The 15097-nt window shown below is 41.3% G+C and overlaps 1 protein-coding gene across 1 annotated transcript in view; it reads left to right on the top strand.

Moving 5' to 3' along the window:
• The window catches only part of ACY3 (aminoacylase 3), a 322364-nt gene that overhangs the window by 120680 nt on the left and 186587 nt on the right, over positions 1–15097 (top strand). The gene's annotated exons all lie outside the window — the stretch shown is intronic.

The following is a 15097-nucleotide window of genomic DNA, read 5'->3' as shown; positions in this document are numbered from 1 at the left end:
TGGGAAAATTCAGTAAATAACCATTAAAATGTGTTCCATGGCTGTCTTAAGCCCTAGCTAGCAGCACACATGTGCAGTTTGTCAGCCTCCATGGTCTCAGCCAGTCTTCACTGGCACACCTCGCAGGGCTGTTGCAATGTGGGGACGGGCTAAACTCGTACTATGTTGATATACTACCTACGTTGTACAACGTACTACCTACATTGTAGGTGCTTCATCAATGGAGGCTTTTAAGAAGAGACTGGATAGTCACTCGTCTGAAAGGCGTCTCCTGCTTGAGCAAGGGGTTGGACTAGAAGACCTCCAAGGTCCCTTCCAGTGCTGTTCTAATTGATTGATCAAGTTCTTGTCAAGTCCAGGCAGTTTTCTTGGCAACTTTTTCAGAAGTGATTGGACATTGTCTATTGCCCAAAGTCACTCATCTCGCTTTCCTGATTAAGGCAGGACTAGAACTTGGATTTCCCACTCCTAGTGTAGTGCCTTTAATTACTATACCAGCATTTCTTAAATTTGGCAGTTTTAAGATGCGTGGACTTCAATTCCCAGAATTCTCCAGCCAGCATGGTTCTACGTTGGTTTGCTTGTTTGCTTTTTCATTAAGACTCTGAATGATCTGGCACAGCTCCTGTTTCAACACAATAAGACCTTAATAACATATGAACAAGCTTAGTCCTTTGTGCCATTTATAGGCTTTCTGGTCCTAATTCCTTGTGTCCAGATCCAATAAAGGATGCAATAAATCATGTTTGTTTTGAAAGTGCTATGAGATAAATATAGTTATGAATGGATAAGCCACGGTGGGGCAGTGATTAGAGTGCAATACTGCAGGCTACTTCTGCTTTTCACCAACTGCCAGCAGTTTGGCAGTTCAAATCTCACCAGGCTCAAGGTAGACTCAGCCTTCCATCCTTTGGAGGTGGGTAAAATGAGGACCCAAATTGTTGGGGGCAATGTGCTGATTCTGTAAACTGCTTAGAGAGGGCTGTAAAGCACTGTGAAGTGGTATATAAGTCTAAGTGCTGTTCCTATTGCTATAGTAGTACAAATATGGTGGGTTTTGTTTTCAAATTTAAGGATGCCTAAGCTGTTTGTGGTTTTTTTTAAAAAAATCCCTATTGATCTCTCCCATTCTCAGATCCTTTAATGAAACAACGTCTGGCAGGTCCTTCCATGGCCATATTAATGATGTATGTTTGCAATAGTGCTTTGAGTCATCTTTCAATATCACAATGAGCTTAATGAAAGTTGAAAACACAGTCTATAATGACATGTATTCCACATCTACATAGTTTGTCCCAGAAGTTGCTGTCAACCCTTAAAGGTAGATCAGACTAAGAAATCATGATTCCTAGCACTACTTTGATCACAGTAACAGAATCTTGCAAGTCTGAATGTGCTTCTATGCCTCTCTCCCTTTACCATCAAGAGAATTAGGGAGGATCAAGTGAGATACTTCATCAAATCACAATTCTACCTCAGAGTCAAATGTCTTTTCTCTGACTACTGTCTCAGTTGCAGCTCTTCTTCCTGTTTCTCAAGGTTACTTTTACAGCTTGTTATACCTGGACTGAGAACACTTAAATGTTTTGGATCGTGTGTCAGATTAAAGCTGGCATATATGCTCTAGCTGAAGCAAAGGTTTTCATTGTCTAACTGCTGATATAACATATTTTTCAGAGTATCAAATGCACCGGAGTATAAAACTCACCAAGATTTTGAAGAGGCAATTTTTTTAAAAAAAATATTTGCACTCCACAGACCTCTCAAGAATGGCCCTTTTTTCGCAAAAACGGGCCTGTTTTTTTTTTTTTCAAAAAAGGGCATGAATAACCTTTAGAAGGCTTGTAGAGTGCGCCTAAAAAATGACCCCCCCAAAAAATGAACAAAAAATGGCCCATTTTTTTACAATAACAGGCCTGTTTTTTGACAAAAAGATATGCATAGCCTTTAGGAGGCTTATAGAGTGCTGCTGGGGACTGAGGGGGTGGGGAAATTGAGCAAAAAACGGCCCATTTTCCACTCATTTTTGCCCTACTAAGTCCCCAGGAGCACTCTGAAAGCCTCCTAAAGGCAATGCACAGCCATTTTGGTGAAGGGGGCGAGGATTCGGGAGGCAAAAAATGCTGCATTCAGTGTATAAGACACACCCAGATTTTCAGACTCTTTTTTGAGGGAAAAAGGTGTGTCTTATACTCCGAAAAATACGGTAGTTGAAAATGAGGATCAGAAGCAGTAAAGATGTCCCACATGGAGTGTGTGAAGCATGAACCAAGTAAACTGGTTCATGTTGGAAGGATAAAGAATAAAACTGAATGCACCCAAGTTAACCTCTTGGACATTATTGAACAGAAATACATTGTCACTGGGCACCACAATTCTAATAATCACATGTTCTTCATTAATTGATTCATTGATCATGTTCCATCAACTTGTTTTTGACTCCAGGTGACTACATAAATAGATTTTTCTCCATTACAATCTATCTCTAACCTGTTCTTTAAATACACCCAATGGTGTATTTAACCACTATTAAATCTGAGTCCATCCATCTTGCTGCTTATTGTCTTACTCTCTTTCCTTCCATCCTTCCCAGCATTAGAATTGTTTAAAAGAGCTGGGCCTTTGCCTAATGTGTCCAAAGTAGGATAATTGGAGCCTGGTCATTTGTGCCCTGAATGAGAACTCTGATTTGATTTGTCAATAACTCATCAATATGTGTTCTTCACTGTCTGGAGTATTCCCAAGGATCTTTTCTAGCTGCATTCATAACCAAGGAGAAGCTTGTAAGAGCTGTTATGCAATGTAATGCAATGCAATCAATGAACACTTATACATTTCTGCTGTGTTTTGAGAAATGCCCATTGCAATTGTTTTTGTTCAGCTACCGGTATATATGCCAACATCAGACGCAGAAGAAGATGGAGTTGATTCTATGAATAGTATAAACTGAAACTGAAAGAACATGCAAACACAATGTACTAATATTTATGGGCAAAAATTGGGAATTAAAAAGAGCTTAGGAATAGAAATAAAGTGGGGAATATTTGATTGAATGCTGCAAGAGTAACAGAGCCATTTATTCCTAACACCTTCCAGCTGTACAAGCATTCACTGTACACATGGACTTTGCCCAATGTATTGTATAAAAAGCAAATTGATTACATCTGTGGAAGTCAACAATGGAAAAGCTCAATAACATTCACAAAGACAAATCTGGAGCAGACTGTGTCAGGCGTGCCTCCATCAATAACCAAGAAAGGAAACTCCCAACTCCGTTGTTCTTGGAATTAAAATACTTTTACTGGTCATGAAAAGATAGCAGCGAAAGTAAAGCAAGAACTGAGTCAGAAAGGCGCGAACAAGTACATATCAAATGATAACCCAGACCCCTCCCTCCAATGACCCTATCCCAATGTCCAATGTGCAACTCCCTTAGGTGTCATGTGGGAAGCATCTCCAAAAGGCATCATCGTGTTGGTATGCAGGATAGTTGGCTTTGACCAGGCCCAAACACCAGCCTCCAGCATGTGCAGAAGATGGTGAAAAGAAAACTCCCTTTTCCATATCTCCTCCTGTGTCATTTATTTCCATCCCAAATACCAGGCCCCCACCCTCCCCGTTTCTATGGCAGCCAATAGCAAGTAAGTGAAGCAGAGGCTGACAGACTGTGGTACAGATAATCAACTATTAATATACAAATCAGAACAAACCAGTCATGAGTGTAACAAAATATGATCTTAGAAATATATGCACAGAAGTATATGCAAGTATCAGAAGGAATTCTATGGAGATTCTCAAGCAGCTTCTTGGATGAGAAGTGAAATGTTTTCAAGGAAAAAAAACAAGAAACTCTAGTTGCCTTTTGAAAAAGCACCTTTGGGAAGTATCAGAAAAGTTATGGGAAGACATTTAAAAAGTGAACTTGAAGAACATGGCAAACTTTGGCAAAAGGTAAAAAAGCAAAGATGGCCAAAAGAGATGATTGGGAAAAATTCCTGAAACTGTGCAGAAACATATAAATAAAAACATATAATATAATTGCATAACTAAGTCAACATTTCCAACATGCTGCAAGATGAGACAAAGAAAATTACTATAAAAATACTTGCAAGAAAACAGAAAATTGAAAATATTGGTGGAAGAACTAAATTGCTTTTCCAAAAGCTACTAGAATTAAAGAGAAAATTCTAGCATTAAACTAGAAACTGAGATCATTCAGCATTGAATGATGCTGAAAAGATCAAGAAAAGATAGAAAAAATACACTGATACTCATTACAGTCCTTATTTAGCAAGTACAATTGGGATCAGCAACATGGTCACTAAGTGAAGCAGTTGCTAAGCGAAACCATGACTGTGCTTAGGATCTTACTTCAACAGAAGAGAATATATGTTATCATGTAACATATGTCACACGTGATTTGGTGTTTTTTGTTGAACCAGTGCTTATGTGATCTGGAACTGGTGGGCCTATCCTTGGCTTCCCTTGTCGTGGTCAGCTTGTGCCTTGGCTATGAACGTCTCTAGAGCTGTACCCCTGCAGAGAGAGGCAGGAGCTATTAGATTGGTCTGCCCCCAGTGACTGATGGGCAGGGATGGGTTTCAGAAGGAATAGGAGTTATAACCAAAGATTTGCTGCATAGTTTGGCCAAGCCCCTAGTTACTGCCTGAAATAGGACAGTGGCTTTGGATAGAGTTGTCCAAATGCAGAATACAGAGGAACTGAGAGGGATGAAATATCTAAAGCACTGCTGGTGAAAAACGAAAAATTGATTTGACCAAATATTAGTAAGAGGCGTTATTGAAGCCTACCTCTTGGCAATTCAGATGCCAAATTGTAAATACTACTCCACACTAATTGTGTCTTCAAATAATTGCCCAGCAGCCTTCTTTAAGATGACCCACTTACTTCTAGGGGAGGAGGATGCAGAGGTCTACCTGCAGGAACACGCGAGGCATTTGCTGATTTTTTGGAAAACATAGTTGCCTGGATTTGTTCCTAGTTAGATTTTGACCTGGCTGCTAATTCATTGGGGGTATCTTGAGCAGGTGTTTGTTCAGTTACCCAGGAACAGTTTAATCCCATTGCTCTTGAGGAAGTGGACAGAATCCTAGGGAATGGGAGCACAACCATCTATGACTTAGATCTGTGTCCCTCCCGCAGAGGATTCAGTATGCTGTCCGCTTCTATTTAACATCCTCATGAAGTCACTGGATGAAATAATCTACATGGAAGTCATCTGTCACCATGAAGTGAGATATCATCAGTATCAGATAATACTCGGCTGTATATCTCGGTCCATGATGAGTTAAGTAATGTCATGATCTCCCTTTTGCAGTGCCTGCAGGCTATTAAAGGCTGGGCAGGGAGCAATGGGCTGAAACTGAACCCTGGCATGGTGGAATGGCTCTGGGTTTGGGGCATTTGGTTCACAGAGACTTGCCACCATTGGTCTTAGACGGGATTGCATTGGCCCAGACTCTGGGCTCAGCGTGAGAAGAAGGGATTGATGATGAGCAGTCAGCTCCAGAAGTTCTGAAAGATGAGAAGCAGCCAGCTCCAATGCCATTAGAGACTGCCGTCTGATATGGGGCAAACCAGAATCCAGCAAACACAGCTGCTGTTTCTCTCTGAAGATGGGGGCACAGAAATATTGCCAACACCAGAGCTTGGTGGGCTGCAAAGAGACTTGAGCAACTGCTTATATGGAAGGAGTCCAACCCCATTAAATGAGCTACAAAGGGTTTTCTGTTTCTATTAAAATGCAACAACAAACACAAACTCTCTGTTGATGGCAACCACCTATTAACTCCTACTCTGTGTGCTTTAACTTGTGAACTTCACAACCCTGACTTTGATTGTCCACTGGGTGACAAATCTGCTACAAGATGTGATCCCTGGACCCTGCTTTAATGTGCAGTTCTTGTAAGCCAAATTTCCTGAACTTTGGGGGGGAAACACACCTCTATATGGCAAATGTGCATGTTTACAAGCCTTGTTTATTAAAAGAACAAAACCACCTCTTTGTATATTTGTGTGTACTTGGCCTGGGGCAAGACATAGGCAGACCTGGCACATAATCTGGGGATTCTCTTAAACTCACAGCTCCTGCACAAGGACAGGTGGCAACCAGGAGGGCCTTTGCAAACCCTTCCTTCTTAGGACTGTTTCCCTGAATCTCTCCCCACCTAGAGAGTGAAGTCTTTACATTCTCTTGGTAACACAGAGTAAGTGGGTGTTATCACGTTGCACTGTCCAGGAAGTGCCAGAAAAGAAAGAACATTGTTCCATTCATACAAAGGGAGGCAGCTGGAGTCTGATGGATTCCGACTTCAATTGGGAATTCATCAATCCCTGAGATCATTATTATCCATTAGAGAATGGATAATGACACTGAAAATAAGAGAGTGGCATGCATAGCTGAAAGTATGATTAAAACCTAACTACAGTAACCAATGTTCTCTGGTTGAACAAGCAAGCTGGCCTTCATTGAGCCATTCAAGATAATTGGCTCACAGATAGGGGAGACCTGGGTCCGAATAGTTGCTTAGCTATAATTCAGCTCCCTGGGAGACCTTGTGCACTTGCCTTCTCATATTGTAACAGAATGCTGGAAGTCAGTGATGGGATTCAAAAAAATTTATTACCGGTTCTGTGGGCATGACTTGGTGGGCGTGGTGTGGCTTGGTGGGCATGGCAGGGGAAAGATACTGTAAACACTCCATTCCCTCCCCACTTCAGGGGAAGGTTACTGCAAAATCCCCACTCCCTCCCGATCAGCTGGGATTCGGGAGGCAGAGAATAGATGGGGGCGGGGCCAGTCAGAGGTGGTATTTACCGGTTCTTCAAACTACTCAGAATTTCCACTACCGGTTCTCCAGAACTGATCAGAACCTGCTGAATACCACCTCTGCTGGAAGTTCACAAAATGGAATATTGTCCGTTCAGGTCAGACTGAGCACATCAGATAAATGGCTTAGAAAGGGTAAGATAAGTGGCCTAACAAATCATGATGATATTTCAGACTCTGTACTCAAGTACCTGTCTCTAACATTTCCACATAGACATTTATTATACTGGGCTGTAAAAGAAACAGAACTTTTGGCCGAATGCAGTGGCCATGTAAAGAAAAGGATGCCCAAATAGGATATGAAACCGTTGGTTTCCTTTCTTGGGTGCATGTGCTCTATGGCACCGTCAGCAGTGAACCATTATTTTTCTCTTCCATATTTATTAGAGTTATGCCCTTCAGGTATTACAGTGTAGAAAAATTAGAAGAGGGAATGTAGTGTTCCTTCAAGAATAAAAAATAGAATACGTATCATCCCCTCCTCTTATTTTTCCACACAGTAAAAACCGGATGATGATGGACTAAAAGACTGGCTGGCCCCAAGTGAGTTTCTGTGGCCTTAAATTTATCAAAGCGCTCCATGGCACAGGACCTAGTTACTTGCGGGATCGTATCCTGCCCCATACATCCCTACGACCAATTCGCTCTCACAGAGAGGGACTCCTCCAGGTGCCGTCCACTAAGCTATGCCAGAGGGCGCCGCCGAGGGGTAGGGCCTTCTCTGTGATGGGCCCAGCCCTCTGGAATGACCTCCCCCCAACATTAGGACAACTACCGACCTCCGCTCCTTCCGCAAGAAACTCAAGACCCACCTGTTCCAACTAGCCGGCCTGGCTTGAATTATAACTACATTCTCCAATCCCCCTGGACAATTTTAAATTAATTCTGCTTTTTTGGGTATTTTAATTGTTTTAATCTTACTGTGTTGTTTTAACTTATGATTATTTATTTATGTATTGTAAAATGTTTTTGTATATACCTCCTCCTCGTCATTTGTTTGTATATTTGATTGTATGCCGCCCCGAGTCCCTTTGTGGAGAGGGAGCGGCCTATAAATTGAATTAATAAATAAAATAAATAAAATGTCTCCTTGGATCTAGTCTAACACCCTAGCTGCAACACTACACCAATATACAAATTGGACTTGGATTCTTTTTTACTTGAGCTTCATGAATCGAAAGGTTGTTTAAAAGGCACAGGTTGGCAGACTTTCTGGAAAAATTGCCAAGAGCCATAGAGGTCATAATGTTGGCAAGCTATGTCCTACCAGGTTCCCTGGTGGGATTCAAAGTTTGGAATATTACTTTGCTAACTATCAGGTGGCAGCCTTGGAAGAAGAGTGGAGGAAAATCTGGGTTACCATTAAGAAGTGCTAAGTCATCCTGTCATAAATGTGAATATTTCAATACTGTCAGTCTCACAGATTTTGCTGAGAACTACATAATTATTGCTGGAAGAGGAGCGATGGCTGGAACTCAAAGAGACAAAGAACACAGGTTCATAATGTGATATGCATTTCTAGGCAGTTCTCCTTTGCCCTGTTTTTGGCACAGAATAGCAGTGAATAGTGGAATGTGGTTTTCTTACGGGATAATCTGAAAGGCATTGGATCTCAATTTTGAGATCTGACCCAAGAGATAAGGGCTGTTTTGTTTTTTTAATTTCCATGTGCAACAAGTTGAAGAAATCCTTTGGTTTCTATATACTGTAGTATATTCATCATACTATATAAAGTAATTCATTATGATTCAGAGTAGAAAGAATTAATCTGGTTTCATAACAGGCTTTCATATCCAGAAAAAAATGTAAGCATGACTTGCTAAGTAAGTTGAGGATCATGAAATATTATCTAGGCTAGGTTCTTTCATTTCAAAAGGAGGAGTTTCTTCTGATGTTTCTAAAGAGATCCAAATAGACTTGTTTATTTAATGCAACAGAGATATGAAAAATAAATAAATAAAAGGAATCCATTCACAAAAGGAAGAAAGAGAAAAGGAAGGCAAATGTTCGTTTCCAAATGTTCTTTAAACAATTGCCAAAGTAATCCGTCTCTAAGCACCAAAAAAGTGAATAGAAAGAAGGGAATGGAGCAAAGTGTGCAGTGTTTTAAAAACAAGAAACTTTAACCTAGTGCTTCTTGTTTATCTTAAAGTATACTGTTTTCATATTGAAATTTCTATCTTTCTGATAAAAATGTATTCTTTTCACATTAAAGTTTATATTGTTCAGCTAAAATGCCTTTCAAGATGGCAACAGATGAAAAATGGTGTTAGAAAATGGAATTTATGGGAGGGAAAATCCCCCCCCCCAAATTAACAAGGTTCCGTTCTTTACTACTTCATGAAGTATGCTTACACTCCATTCCACACAGCAAAGACAAAGAAAGCCATATCTAAGTTTCACCCTTTCGATAGCTTTTGAACCAAATTAACCATCTAGCTCTTCTCAAACCACCTGCATAAGATGACCATTAAGGGACAATATCCATGGGCTCTTCCCTTGCCCCATACCGTGACAAGGTCCTCATTCTGCTGCTACACTCTGGTCTTTCAAGTTCAACTGCTTCTTCTTGCTGGGTGTTTGTTAATATGATTTATTGGGTTAGGGATATTTTTGTTTCTCTTTTTTGTCTTCACTGCGGGTTGCATTGTGTTGGGGTGTGTGCACTGAAGGAGCTTAACCAATCTCATTGTACACTGACAATAAAGAATCATTATTATTATTATTATTATTATTATTAAGGTCCTCATTCTACCAGAATCCCCTGGTCTTTCAAGTTCAACTGCTTCTTCTAGCTGATTCTGCTTTCCTTCTGAGTCCTTGGGCCAATTTTGCCCAGGGGCGGAAGGCATGTGAATGAGCAGTGGTTACTGTGTCAAGGAGAATGAGGCTTCCAAAAAGACATTTCACCCAGAACCATTATATTTATAAAGCAATATTCACTGAAAGGAGCAGAATTTTTCAATCTCAATACTTTTAAGATGAGTGAATTAACTCCTGCTCTGGGAGTTTAAGTCCATACATCTTAAAGTTGCCAAGGTTGAGAAACACTGCAATACAGCTTAAGCAAAGAATTGTTTGGGTTCAAAATAAATCTATAAACCTCCCCCCGCCCCCCCAGCTAGCCTGCTTGCTTTAGGCATGTTCTCATTCACCTGACCAGAAGAAGTTCCACCTGTGACTTGCAGCATCTTCTAGAGTCACCCAGTCATTGTGAAATGACAGAAACCTTATTTATACAATGGGTGAATGACTCTGGAAGATGTTCTAAGTCACTTGAAGGGAAATGGCTTTGTCATTTAACCACAGCATGGATTGAAAACGTCAGGCATGTACTTACTCAGAAAGAAAGTTTTTTAAAAACCTATTTAGTCTGGGTCTGTGGGGAAAAACACACACAGTTGTATCTGTAGCTTACAGAGGAAAGTTGTTGCTAGGACAGCGTTGACATTTCTCAATTTAGCTGCGCCCCAAAACAAGAGCAAGAATGGTTAACAGAGGTTATTTCTCCATGTGTTTAACTACAGTATTATTTGCTTTTAAGAGATGGAATGATAACATGAGGTTTCTAAAACCCATGAATAGACTTTCATATATTAAAGCCTATATTTTTATCAATTTATCTACAACTAGTTGATAACCCAGCATTGCCCAGGTATTTATTTATAGGGGGAAAATGTCTGGACCAAACGTAATTTCTAATGTTAGATTTTTCCCTTTTCACCAGAGGGAGCCCCCTTGGGGAGTACTGTGAAGCCGTTACCATGGCAACTCCACTGCATTGTACAGTAGAAGCCATTTTACAGCAGTACAGTGGGAGTCATTTTAAGGCACAACAGGCTGTATCTTAACAGAACACACACACCGAGGGATGTTAGGGGCGTCTTACACCCACAATATTTGTTTCCAGAGAGTAAGTCACCTTGTACCAAGTTTGGTTGAAATTGCTCCAGGTGTTCCAAAGTTATGCTGGAACACACACTCACACACACATGCACACACATGCATACACACACACATTTATAGATATAGATATAGATACAGCCATTCAAATTTCATGGTTCCAGAGCATCTTTGTATGTATGTTTGCTTTTGTGCATGTGGTTTTGTCAGGTGGAGAAAGGATTTTTAAAGGTAACAAAATCACCACTGGGCTGTCTTGTTTTACTTAGGGAGAAATGATCATTAAGAACAATTAGCACACCTCTATCTTAGATTAGCTGTACACTAATGAAGCATCAAAGCTGTCCTTGGGATACAGAGGTGTTCATTTTTCTTTGAAAGAAAACTCTTGTCAACATGGTGAAATGGCTTAGGATAATTTATGGGGAATAGCATTCACAAAGAGTTCTGTAACCTAAAATAGCTTTACTTTGGGAGGTAGTTTCTCTGGCTGAAGGGAGGATGATTATGGTACTCTGTGTTTACTTATTCAGCAGTCAGCCCTTTATATTCCTCACTTTATAGACATCAGATTCATTGTAGAGATGCTGCATGATTTTCTAAGAGAGCTTCTCTGCACTCATCCCCTGCCAGGGGCTGAATATTTCAGCAAGTATTGCAATCCTTCTATAGAAAGCTTGCCGAACCTTTGCTCATAAATCAGAGACACACAAGTCTTGCCAGAAAAACACAGCAACCCTAGAGATGCTGCAGCCATAGAAACAGTGGCGTAGCAAGCAAGAGCGACCACTAGTAACCTCATTGCTATTAGTAGCCTTAGAGTATAATGAGCTCCCTTTGGCATTTGTGTGCTTGAGTAGGAGATGGGTCTTTTTTTATTGGCATTTGAGACGGTGCCCAAAAGCTTCAGCCTCCATATCCATTCTAGGCTTCCTTGTTCTAGTCCAGAGAACTTTACATAATGTTCTATCAGGTGTCCTTGGAAGTATTTTAGAGATGATGTAACCCTGTCTTAAGAGTTGATATTTGTGTTCCTTTTAGTCTAAGGAACTAAAAAAAGGAAATAGATTTTCATCCAAAAGCTACCATAATAGTAATTCAATTCAGTTACTTGGACTATCTTAAAAAAGCAAATCTTCATGAGGGGGCTACTGACTCCCAGCATGCTGATGGAGTTCCCAGGATCTCTGGTTGTCTATTGTGAGAACAGAATGTTGGGCATAAGAGACCATTCATTAATTCTCTTCAATTTTTTAAGAGCTTGGCTACCTTTTGTTAGGCATGATCTTATCTTATATTTCAGTATGTATGTATATATGTTCCAGCATAACTCTGGAGTGTCTTGAGCAATTTCAACAAAACTTGGTACACAAATGACACCCTCTGGAAACAAATACTGGGCGTGGGGAGACACCCCTGGTGTGTGTTTGTGTGTGTGTGTGGTGTGTGTGTTCCAGCATAACTCTGGAACGCCTGGGCCGTTAAGGAGAGTGAGTGCGGTGTCCTAGAGCGGCAATTGTTTGTGATGTCCTCTGGAAAGCTAGCTGTGACGTTCGCCTTCCAGTGGACCAATGAGGAAGCGCTTGTTGGATTTGGGACAATGTGCCAGGATCGTAGAAAGGATGGGAAAGAGGAGCACATGGGAGGGGGAAGGGAGAGGGCAGGGATGAGGGGTATGGGAGTAGGGGGAAGAAAGGCTCATCTCAATGGCTCCCTGTCAGACAAACGCTTCAGGGCAAAGTGCCAGGATTATAGACAGGGCGGGAAAGAGGAGTGCATGAGGGGGGGAAATGAGAGGGCAGGGATAATGGGCTTGGGAGTAGGGGGAAGAAAGGCAAACACTTCGATGTCTATAAATACCCAGGCAACACCACACTATTAGCTAGTAATAAAATAGGAATATTTATTTCAGAGATGGCAAGTAATTTTTAAAAATTCTATCTATAGGTCTTATTTGAAATAGCAAAAAACATTATCACATTCACAGGCTTTCTTTAAAAGCCTATGTTGTTATAGACTACTGGATATAAAACATAAGAAATCTACATTCATATTTATATCCAGCAATCCATGTTGAAATGTCCAGTGGATGGGGACATTAATAATATTATATCTTACTGTTGTATTGCTGCTGCCATGGAGGCATGGGCGTTGGAAGGCAGTTTTATACGTTTTTATGTTGTGGATTTTTAATGTAAACTACCTGGAATCACTTCTGTGTCTGCTGGATGATCATATAAATTTGTTTACTAAATAAATAAATTAGAAAGGCTCATGAATTGGAGCTGAATGCTGAGATGTGCCTGCACCTTTCTTTGATTGCTTCCATCTTGTAATGCAGAAGTAACATAATTTGCATACCAAAGTCTCCAGTACAGGTAATTTCCAAAAGGATCTCACCTGGGGTATTTTGTTTTGTTCTGATTTTCTAAAATCATACAATGCTACCATTTCCACACTTGGCCACCTGAGCCAGGCGGCCTTGTCCAATACAAAGAAACTCCGGATATGCCTTGTTTATTTGAGTCTACAGCTTCTAGTTGACCAATGATTGTTACTTTCATCACAGAGAGAAGGCAAACGCCAATGGGCATGGAGAATGACAGATGGGGAACACAGCGAAGCCCTTTAACGAGATTCCCTTGAGTTGAGCTGTATTCTAAATGCATCATCATAATCCCCCATCTGCAGATAGGATTACCTTTGGGCACAGTGGAAAATCTAAAAGAGTAAAGGTGAAGTCACCCTCTTCTGCCTGTAGAACTTTGTCCTATGGGACCAGTTGGATGGGAATGTGGTGCTTCTACTCTCTACTGTCACGTTGTCTAGCTCAAAAGTGATTGCTGGGAAAATGAAGGGATTATTCGGGCCTGATTGACTGACGGCCCTCGCAGCCTCCATGCTGCCTTCATCTGTTGCTCACAGAATTTCATTTTCATCATCTTCAGCCATCATGCATATAATTGGAGATTTGCTTCAATAATTTTTTTAGGGTGGGGGTGGGGGTGGGAGGAAATGTCTCCTCCTTGTACAACTGTAAGCCAAGCAGTTTCAACTGGAATCAGGGGTGAAATGCTAGCGGTTTGGAATGGCACACCTGAACCAGTAGTAAAGATGCCAGCTGTTCCCCCGAACCGGTAGTAAAAAAATGCTACCACTTCAGGCTAACCGGTTTGTCCAGCGATCAGCTGTGCCGCGCGGTTTATATTAGCTAGAAAGCAGGATTTCCTGCTTTCTAGCTAATCGAAATCGCGTGGCACAGCAGATTCCCCGCCCTCCCTGTTGGCTTACCTTGCTGTTTGCTTACTTGCTTGTAGGTGCGCTCGCTAGCAAGTTCCGCCCACCCACCCGGACATGATTTGAATGTTCTGCGGATCCATGGAAGGTCCTGCGCATGCTCGGAGGTGGCGCAAGCGAGCAAAGCAAGTGCATGTGCAGCTCACATTGCTACCGAACCAGTAGCAAAGGTAAGTGGATTTCACCCCTGACTGGAATAGTTATGAAAAACTGTTTCAGTATGGGATACCAAGTCCACAAGGGAGAAACCGACATAGCCGAGGCAGACTAAAAGATTTTTAAAGCAGGGTCTGTGTTCCATGCATTAACTAATCATCCTGTTTGCTATTTCTTTATTCCCTTTGCATTGTCTTGGGAGTTGAGAGCAGAAAGAACTCTCACCTTGGCTTTTATCCCTTGGCAGGTAATGGGAGCCTGGGTCCCTTGACTCTCGAGAAAACAGGGAGGAGGAGAGATACTTGCCGGTACTATCAATTTGAGGTGTTGCAATTGGTTCTTTCTTCCCTGCTAAAAAAAAAAGTTTCCAATGCTTGCTTCCTTTTGCATCACCCTTCCTTCGGTTTTCAAACAGGCAGAGATGTGTTTTAATACACCCCACCCTAGCAAGATGCCTGCTTTAGATATGCTGAAGTTACAACTTTTGCCATCCTTAACCAGCTAGGGAAGGTTGATACAGCTCTTATGGGGTGTTTAACGTCATTATGTTGAACATAAGCCTGCAAAATAGTGCTTCTCTTGTCTGAAGAGCCTCTGCATGGTTGTCTTTGGGGTTGCATTAACTGTAATGTGGTTCCATTTCACTGGAGGTGCAAGGGTGGGGAGGAGCATGGGAATATCTCCCATACCATTTTCATAAGTGTTCAGAGCCGTGGAAAGATGCTGATGCCTTATAAGTAATAAATACCGCTGTTGTTATAGAATAATGATATAAACCAGGGGTGAAATTCAGCAGATTCCGACAGGTTCTGGAGAACCGGTAGCAGAAATTTTGAGTATTCCGGAGAACTGGCAAATACCACTTCTGGCTGGCCTCAGAGTGGGGTGGGA

This window comes from Natrix helvetica, assembly GCF_964273705.1.
Source record: "Natrix helvetica genome assembly, chromosome: 1".
NCBI classification, from domain to species: domain Eukaryota; kingdom Metazoa; phylum Chordata; class Lepidosauria; order Squamata; family Natricidae; genus Natrix; species Natrix helvetica.
Note: the sequence above shows the minus strand (reverse complement) of the source record. Positions and strands in the feature narration are given on the sequence as shown.